This window comes from Aegilops tauschii, chromosome 5 (genome assembly GCF_002575655.3).
Source record: "Aegilops tauschii subsp. strangulata cultivar AL8/78 chromosome 5, Aet v6.0, whole genome shotgun sequence".
NCBI lineage: Eukaryota > Viridiplantae > Streptophyta > Magnoliopsida > Poales > Poaceae > Aegilops > Aegilops tauschii.
Window position 1 is genome coordinate 73,231,214 of NC_053039.3, and position 10,717 is coordinate 73,241,930.

The window sequence follows — 10,717 nt, forward strand, 5'->3', positions numbered from 1 at the left end:
ATACAGCGCATGCAAATTGAGTGGACGTGAGGGCGGAAGGAAGACATTACTACTCCACTGCGCGCACGTGAGTAGTTAAATCATGGGTTGCTAGTAGTACTTCCATTGGTCTCCTTCGTATTTTGTGCCAATTTTTGACAGTAACATAATATTTACGCATCTGAGCAGTGTAGTCTACTTGAAATTTATGTTCCACTAAACTCATCGGGAGCCGTTTTGGGCCTCGAAACCAAAACCCATCAATTTATCTTTACGTTGTTCCGTCACATTTGAAAGTACTAGTGCAACAATTAAGTGCAAGCCTGTTCACACCTACTAGTACGTACCAAACCTAAACGTGTTCCCACTATGCAGGTATTAGTACTAGTGCTAGTACTTAGGTTATAAAAAGGGGAACTACCTAACCGAAAATTACTCTACATTTCCTCCTCATAAGTGCTTCTTCTTCGTCCGTCCTTGCCATGTACGGTGTGCAGAGCTCTAGGTCGAGAACTACTCGTAACAAGCGAGCGGCAACCAAGGCTGCGGAAAAAACAGGGCTCGCCGCCATGCAGAGACCTCGAAAGATCTCTCACGGGTTGGCGATGGCTCCCAGGAGCGCCCTAGCCGCGGAGGCAAACATGCCGAGCTGGCGGCGCTTGAATCGTTATCCCTCGACGGCATGCCCGATCAGCTCAATAAGCACCTCAATAAGTAGAAGGAGTTCATCCACGGCTTGGTGGAGCTGCTGAAGGAGAGCCTCGATGACATGCCCGCTGAGCTCAATAAGCAGAGGGAGTTGACCGCCGGCTTGGTGATGTTGCTGAAGAAGAGCATTGCCTCGGAGAAGAACGCGACCGGCAAAATCCTGCAACTTCAGGAGGACAAGGCGAAGCTCTGCCACGAGCTCGACCTGCTAAAGGAGAAGAACGCCGGCTGGAAGAAGCTGCATGAGAGTAGTAGTTCCTCGATGAAGATGCTGCATGCCCTCGTCATGGAACAGAAGGAGGAGTTGGCGAATCTCCGCATTGAGCACCCGGCTGCTGTCAAGGTACGTAATGCGGCCGTGGAACAGATGATGAAGGCTCGTGTCGAGAAATCCCGCATCATGGACAGAATGAAGAAGGCGGAGGAGACGCGCAAGGAGATGGAGTTCGTGGAGGCGATGAAGAAGCAGTTATGACTCCGCGGTGAATTAGATCATTTGGGGTGATAATCTTCCTTCTTCTGTTGCTCCTGTGTTTCTTCTTTTGCTTCGGGTGTTTCGCCGCACGTGTCACGTTCTCTGCGAGGCATGAATAGAACAATGCTAACAATGAGATGACTAGCAAATTAGATCATTTTTTATCGCCATATGGCACTGTGCGGCCGTGTTTCGTGCTCCTCCGTCGTAGTACTACTCCAGTGGAAAACTTGAGTTAACCGCACGGTTCTTTGCTCCTCCTCAGGTCGTCGGCACATTTATATGAGCAGTCAAATCACAAGGCCCCGCCTTCCAGCAGTAATGAGCCGTCAAATCACAAAGGCCCTCGCCTCTCGTGAAAAGGACCAAGCTAGACTGCCCCGCCCTCTAGCCTTTTAAAAAATGTATACATTTGTACAGTAGTAGTATCAATGGATTGCGCCATGGAGCAAAACTAACAAGATGAAATTAAAGAAAAAAGGTGGTACATATAGAGAGCGCTCGTCGCCAAATTATGCATATACTATATGACACTACCCACTATGAAGGTACTAGTAACATAGACTAGTAACTAGTCTATGTTACTCTCCACTATGACCAGCCAAAGTCGAGGCGCCGATACCAACGAGGGCCTGGTTGTGTCTATACTTGGACAACTCACCCGACTGCATGCGCACCAGGCAGACGAAGCTCGTGTCATGTTGGTGCCGTGTGCGGCCCGCACATTAACCAAAACCTCGCGCCTCCATCTTAGCATCCGCGTTTTAAACTTCTCAATATCAAGGCCAAGGAGCAACGTGAAACCTATGATAGAGCCAATCGGATGGTTGAGAACACTACAATTCATAGCTACAGATGCGTGTGTGAGAGAGGACGAGTGTGTGCGTGCACCTCTTCTCAGAGTACAAGTGTATGTGGGTGGCATCGACCTAGGGAGCAGTGATGGTGCGTGCGAGAAGTCCCGAGAGATAGGTTAATGCGTCTGAAAAAAAGACTAGTCTATAGCTCGCCACGAGGCTATTCCTGTCAAACACCAAGCATAAGATATGTATCCTCCGGTGCCAGTTTTTTCACGTACACAGCAGTAGAAAAAGAACTAGTACCATGGCATATGCTACACCATGGCCGAGAAAACGTGCCGACGTTACGCCATCCGGGAATAGTGCCGCACTTCGAAACTAGAACCGTCAATAAATTTTGAGCGCGTCTCGTCACATTCCAAATTACTACTACTACCACGCTATATTTAATTGCAAACCTGTTCACACCGATCACAACCTAAACGGTTTCCCACTTAGGAGCGTATTAGTAGTACTCGGTTATAAATACTACTATGCTAAGATGACTGCACATTCCTCCTCAACTCCTCATCCATAAAAAACAATCAAGTCAATCAAGCCATAGCCAGCGTGAGTTCTGGGTTGAGAGATTTCCACCAGGGAGAGGTGAGCATGGAATAGGAAGCACGAGAGATGTCTCGCCTCGCCGCGAAAGCAGCCGACATGTCCAGCCGCGCAGCAGTAGCAGCACAGAGGTCCCGCCGCGCCGCCGAAGCAGCACGGAGGTCCCGCCACGCCGTCGATGTAGCATACTGGTCCGGCCACGCCGTGGAAGCAGCAGAGATGTCCCGCCGTGCCGCCGAAGCAGCACGGAGGTCCCGCCGCGCCGCGGCGGCCTGGGAAAATTTCTCGCAGGCATGCGATGGTCCATAGCTAGATGGATCAGATCTCCGGCTGGGCAAGGTTGCAGGACGAGACTACTGGCGTCATCCAGCAACTAGGGGAGGGCAATGCGAAGCTCCGGGGCGAGCGCGACCTGCTGAGGGCGAAGAACGCCGGAAGGGTGAAGCAGGAGGAGGAGACCGCTGCCTTGTTGCAGAGGACGGGCGTCATCATCAAGAAACTTATGGACGAGAATGCCATGCTCCGCATCGAGCGCAATAGGCTGGTGGAGGAATCCATGGATGCTACCAAGAAGCATATTAAGGACATGAAACTGATGAAAGAGATCATCGCCCACCGCGAGAACTAGTCTCCGCGACCTGCAGCGCATAAAGAAAGTAGAGATCAGCGAGCCAGATCGTTGTATGCGTCTTCTTTCTTCTTTTGCCCTTGTGTATTTCGGGCATAGCCGCATGTGGCTTTTTTAATTACCTTCCTAATTATGTAAGACAATTATTATCCACTCTCGTCGTCCTTATATATATTCATCAGTCTTGCTATAAGTTGCAGTAGATTCTATATAGGTCCGTCGGATCTTACATCAAGATCCGTGCAAAATTTTCTTTTCATATTTCTTTTTTCTCTCTTAAATCTCAGTCGAGTGAGACATTGCCATGCCATTAAACAGAGGCTCGGGTGCCATTAATGGAGACCTTGGGAGAGAGGTGGACGGCAGATGGAAGTCAAAGGGCTCTCTTCCCGATAAGCACGCGCAGGGGTCTGATCGCACGCCTCCTAGCGGGAAGAGAGCCCTTTGATTTTCAAGCGAACCCTTTGATTAGCTAGGAGACACCATGCCAAGTTTCATGATTTTCAAGCGTGTTTTTGATTTACAAGAATTTTAAAACCAAGCTTCTCAATGTTCTAGCCGAACCACGATGCCCAGATGTTTGAATTTCATTCCCATTTCTTGCATGGGACCTAGAAATTCACCCGAGGACACACATGTGATTTCTCAATCAACTTTGGTGCACGGGAGCATGTGCTTGTAGTTCAAATTTGAATTATGCACATTAAATGACCAGAAACTCAATTAATGTATAAAAAAGGCCAAATGAACCCAGAATAATTCCAAAATTTAACAGGGCACTCATATAGTTCTATGTTGCCTCTGTAAAGAAAATCTGGGAGGAGGCAGCGTATATTGTTTCGCACACAAAGGTATAAAGAAATAAAGAAATTAACATACCTATTTAATTCTTGGGTTCTTATTATTTATGCCACTAGTTGTGTATCACTACTCAGTTTTGCCATTAGAAGTTACAACTACTCAAAAAATGTCATCGATCTGTGAGATGCGTGCTCAAAAATGCAATTAGATATCTAAAAAATGCCATCGTTAAGTTAGATGTTTGCTCAGAAATGCCATTAGACATTGTTATTTTCACGTCAAACCCGTTGACCATGTTACATGACAAAAATAAGCCGATTCTCACAATGATAAGTTAATGGTGTCCAGCACAACACACCCCTCAAATAAAACTAAGCACCCTGAAATTCTTTGACAAAACTAAGCACCCTGAAATTCTTTGACAACTAAACTGCTGGCTATATGATGTTGGCCATATATATTGTACGTATATAATGTGAAGAAACGAGTGGAAGTAATATACCAACTAAAAGATGAAATGTACGAAATATAACGAGAAGAAACATAACATAGTTCTGCTGGGGGCTCAGCACAACACACCCCTCAATTAAAACTAAGCACACTAGAAATTAAACTAAGCAACTAATCTGGTAGACACTGCATTAGAACCACCATGAGCAACGACACTGCCACCTTACTCGGAGTCCTCGTCCACGTCCTCGACTTCGTCCTTGGCCCTCTTCCTCTTGGGCGATACTTCTTTGCTTGAACCGCACACTTGGCTCTTGCTCTTCATCCAACCCTTGTAGATATTGAAACAAAGGTAGCCATCCATTGCAGCGTAGTGGATGTGGTCTATATCTAGTATAGTCCACTGTCATGCACGATGAAACATGTGCGGAGGTTTCTTCAGTTCACCGTACGAAGGATGAACCATGGCTCCTGCCAGGGTCAGCATTGAAGGCTGATCAAGGGAGGGCACCAGCCCTTCCTTCTGGAGGTCGAAGGGGTCGCCTACAGCGAGGCCTATCCGACCCAGGATTTCCTTGTCGTTCCTAAAGTCTACAGTAACAAATTTGACTCGGCTGCCCTTGAGGAACTTCTTAAATTCGTCGCACTCAACGTCGGCATGGCATATGTGGTAGACCAAGCATAAGTCATGCACGCAAACCTGGATGACGGAGGGCTTCTTCTTCTTCTCTATCTCCTTTAGATTCTTCTTGCTTCCCAGGACTGTGGTGTACTCAACATCTAGCCCAGCGACCCACTCATCATTTGAGTTTTCGAACATGCGTTTGAAGCGAGCAAGGCATTCTTTCACCGTTGCGGAAGAATGGGTGTAGATGACATTGAACTCATCGCCGGTGATGGTTCTAACCTTGTACTCACTGCCGATCATGGAGATTTGGGAAGCCATGGATTTGGGAGGAGGGTTAGGATTAGTGGAATTGCCGTAATGTGAAAGGACGGGACGACTAGGAGCGGTTTATCGATTGTAAAAATGTCGAGTGGGGGGCGTGTTCGAATGGCAGGGTAGTGGCTTGCCTGGTGGATAAATGGATTCATGCACAGTACTATGGGGGCCCAATTAGATGTCATGTCTACTCAACGCCCAATTAAATGGCTTTCGATGTCATGTCAAGCGTCGGGAAAATTACAAGTGATACGAAGCTTTCCATTATCCCATGATACGGGCTTCCGAGAGCCCTTGGATCTGAGATCGAACGGTTGCATGGCGTGATTCTAGATCTATGGGTGAATATCCTACCCTGGAGGGTTATTCTGGAAATTTTTAGCAACTTAGCATGCGACCGTTCGATCGCAGATCCAAGGGCTGCCAGTAGCCCGTATCATGGTCGCGCCTACCATGACCGTCGCCTCGCTCGCGCGGTCGCGCCCTTGGAGATTTAACACGGTGCGTTAGGCTATCTGATGTTGGCATGTCATACATAGTCATCACTTAGTCACTCATACAACAAGGTTAGCGATAAGTTTGGCTATAAGAGTATTTTTTGTTTACTTCTCTCTATCTCTTTCTTCGTAGTATTTATTGCATTTGCCAAGGAGTGACCTCTTCCAATGAAATGGTGCTTAGATGAGGTGCTATGGGCATTAAATGGCTTAGCAACTCAAGTCCCCAATGCATAGGTGCTTAGTTTTCTGTTGCTAAGTTTGCTTCATCTAGGTACACACGCTTATCACCGTTTCTTCCTGGGGTCACCAAACTAGTCTCTCTCTTCTTAATTAACTTGCCACATCAGACTTTATGCATATGTGGCAGGCTTAGCACATGTGGGATCAAGTACAATAGTGGGCTATAAGCCCGCTTCACATGGCACTTTTGCATATGTGGGGGAAAGAGGCAAGGAAAAAGTGGAGGAGTGGGCTCTCAAGCAAGAGCCAGCCTCTACATGGTGGAGCATCGGGAGAGGCACCTGTATGGAGGTGGTCAGGAATCGGGAGACTCACGCCGGTCGTAGCGCCGCAGTTAAAATGATAATGGCAGGTCAAATCACCGGGCCCCACCTGTCCAGCAGTAACTCACTGTCAAATCACACAGCCCTACGTTTGCAGCAGCCTACTCCCTCATCTTCTTGCGTCTCTGTCGAACCGACTAGGCGGAACTGCCCCGCCTACCGCGCGGGAAAAGCCCCGCCCTTGACTTTTAAATAGTACAGTATACTAATTTTGTATCCATGGATTGCGCCATGGAGCAAAGCCTCAAGAAAACGGCGGTACACATGTACGGAGTAGACAGCACGCCCGTCGCGTTCGCGTCGCAGCCTAGACGGTCGGTCGGTTTGGCATGCCGCTCTCCGAATGGAACGCACGTCATATTGCGTTTGCACACACACGTGGGACCGCAATTGAGAACCGACCATAGGCACACTCCCCGGCCTGCAAGTCGGATGAGTTAATAGAAGAGACAGACGAGAGATAGTACTACTAGAGAAGTGTTGTAGGAGTACATACGTTGGTACCTGGACGATCCCTGCAAGACATGGAAGATCTGTTCGTCCATGCATGTGACCAGACTCCAGCTGACAAGCCTGGATTGGCTATCGTCTACATATCGTGCAGGATGTGTTGTACAATGCTGTAGTTCTTGTGAGAAATCAAAAATAAGGTTTCTTGTCATCTCGTAAAATTAGGTGTTATGTGCTTCGGATCACTGCGAGGGTTAAACAGCGACAACTGAGTTGGGCTAGTCATTGGGGGCACATGCACGAAGACTACTCGGCTGCCATCTAGGTCAAGCCGGCTATGTTAATTAGGACATCTATTGACGGACCGCTTCTCTACGAGTTTATCTTTAATTTGAGCTTTGATCCTCGTCTAGTTTGTCCGTCGGGATTCATCTTGTCTCTTTTGGGTAGTGAGGTTATGATTTCTTGTCATGTGGCATTTTTTTCGTGTTATATGTTATAATCCGGTGCTTCAGATCAAAATGACGACAACTGCGCCTCCGAGGCACGTGCATGAAGACTTCTCGACAGTCACATTTCTGAGGTCAAGCCGGCTCCGGCCGGTAGACAAAAGAAAACTAGTACTCCACTATATAGGCAGGAGCCTCCGCGCTTGCTTGTTAGTGTTGCTTTCTTCACACTGTCTCGTCCTCTCCAGATCTAAACACGACAGTGATAATCCCCAAGTCCAGGGAATAATCGTAGCAATTCCCAAAGGTGGAAGTGATAAGTATGGAGTGTCGAACCCACAAGGAGCTAAAGGTAAGATCAATATTCTCTCAAGCCCTATCTGCCACTGATACGACTCTACGTGCACCGAACGTTTGCTTCCAACTAGAAACGAGAGATAAAACTATGTTGTGGGTATGAAGAGGATAACTTTGCATGGTATCGGAGAGCTAAAATATAAAAGTAGGTGATGTTATCATAAAGTTAGAATATATTACTAGGTATTATAAATAGCGAGTGTGGAATAATGGTGGATCGGTGTGCGGAATTGTCCTAGGCAATTGTTAACAAGACCGATGGTCATCATTGCAATTTCATATGAGGGAGAGGCATAAGCTAACATACTTTCTCTACTTGGATCATATGCACTTATGATTGGAACTCTAGCAAGCATCCGCAACTACTAAAGATCATTAAGGTAAAACCCAACCATAGCATTAAAGCATCAAGTCCTCTTTATTCCCATACGCAATAACCCCCTTACTCGGGTTTGTGTTTCAGTCACTCACTAACCCACTATAAGTGAATCATGAACGTATTGCAACACCCTACAGCGGGAATCCCTCATGCTTGCGCGACACGGAGGGCACCATAGGACAGCACCAAAATAGAACATACAACTCGTACCAATCTAGATCATCAATCAACCCAAAGACAAAGGATATCTACTCAAAACATCATAGGATGGCAACACATCATTGGATCATAATATGTGGCATAAAGCACCATGTTTAAGTAGGGATTATAGCGGGGTGCGGGAGAGTGGACCGTGTAAAATAGATGAGGATGGTGATGATGATGGTGATGTTGATGAAGACGATCATCGCGGCGATGATTCCCCTCTCGATAGCACTTCGGTGCCACCAAGAGAGAGGAGGAGAGGTTCTCCCCCTTGTGCTTCCTCCTCCATGGCCTCCCCCTGGATGGGGAGAGGGTCTCCCTCTGGTCCTTGGCCTTCATGGCGATGATGGCCTCTCCGGGATCCTCCTCCATGGCCACCGGTGATGATGGCCCCCTCCGGCAGGGTGCCGGAGAGGGCCTAGATTGATTTCTCATGGCTACAGAGGCTTGCGGCGGCGGAACTTCCGATCTAGGTTAATTTTCCGAGGTTTCTATATTTATAGGAATTTTTGGCATCGGTCTCACCTCAAGGAGGTGCCCGAGGTGTCCACGAGGCAGGCCCACGCGCCTGGGGGGGGGGGGGTGGGCGCGCCCCCCGCCCTCGTTGACGCCCCGGGACTCTCCTCGCCCAACTCTTTTACTCCGGGGTCTTCTTTTGGTCCATAAAAAATCGTCAAAAATTGGCACGTCAATTGGACTCCATTTGGTATTCCTTTTCTGTAAAACTCAAAAACAAGGAAAAAAAACAGAAACTGGCACTGGGCACTAGGTCAATAGGTTAGTCCCAAAAATCATATAAAATAGCATATAAATGCATATAAAACATCCAAGGTTGATAATATAATAGCATGAATACTTCATAAATTATAGATACGTTGGAGACGTACCACAAACAGAAACTAAAGCAGGTGTTGGATTTCAAGCTGGTGTTAAAGATTATAAATTGACTTACTACACCCCAGAGTATGAAACTAAGGATACTAATATCTTGGCAGCATTCCGAGTAAGTCTTCAGCCTGGGGTTCCGCCCGAAGAAGCAGGGGCTGCAGTAGCCGTAGCTACCGAATCTTCTACTGGTACATGGACAACTGTTTGGACTGATGGACTTACCAGTCTTGATCATTACAAAGGACGATGCTATCACATCGAGCCTATTGCCTTTACAACAATATATCTAGCTTTTAGTTTTGTTGAACTGCGCTTATCTCAGGAAATGAGGATAACTTAACGAGCATCCCCAAGCTTAATTCCTGCTCGTCCTCGAGTAGGTAAATGATAAAAGAAATAATTTATGATGTGTGAATGCTAGCAAGTGCTTAAGTTTGATCAATGATAGTTTTAATCACTTTTTCTAGCATCATTATATGTCATAACAGTAGCTCATCTCATAGAACTTTTCATGATCAAGTAACAAGCTATTCACATGTTAAAGTATAGATCATAAACTTTCTTGAAACTAACAAACTATATTCTCAGTAATCAAACAATTGCAATTCATCTTATTTTCAGGAAGGGTCTATGTCAGAGCTTTGATTCAGCAAACTCCACATACTCAACTATCATTTAATCTTTCACAATTGCTAACACTCACGTGATATTTATGGGTTCAAAGTTTTAATCGGACACAGAGAAAGATAGGGGCTTATAGTTTTGCCTCCCAACCTTTTACCTCAAGGGTAATGTCAACAATGATAGTTCATCATAACTTACATCCAATTGGATTTATATATCGGGATCTTTCCAACACAATGTGCTTGCCAAAGGATAAAATGTAAAAAGGAAAGGTGAAGATCACCATGACTCTTGCATAAGGTAGAAGAATAAAAGTAAAAGATAGGCCCTTCGCAGAGGGAAGCAGAGGTTGTCATGCGCTTTTATGGTTGGATGCACAAAATTTTATGCAAAATTACATCACTTTATATTGCCTCTTGTGATAGAGACCTTTATTATGCAGTCTGTCGCTTTTATTTCTTCCCTATCACAAGTTCGTATAAAGCTTATTTTCTTCGCACTAATAGATCATACATATTTAGAGAGCAATTTTTATTGCATGCACCGATGACAACTTACTTGAAGGATCTTACTCAATCCGTAGGTAGGTATGGTGGACTCTCATGGAAAAACTAGTTTAAGGGATATTCGGAAGCACAAGTAGTATCTCTACTTGGTGCAAAGAATTTGGCTAGCATGAGGGGGAAAGGCAAGCTCAACATGTTGCATGATCCAAGACAATATACTTTATTTCGGATATAAGAAAACATAACCCATTATGTTGTCTTCCTTGTCCAACATCAACCTTTTATCATGTCCTATTTTAATGAGTGCTCACAATTACAAAAGATGTCCAAGATAGTATATTTATATGTGAAATCCATCTTCCTTCAATATTTTTCATGAATTGTTCGAGTGACCAATTCTATGTTTGCTA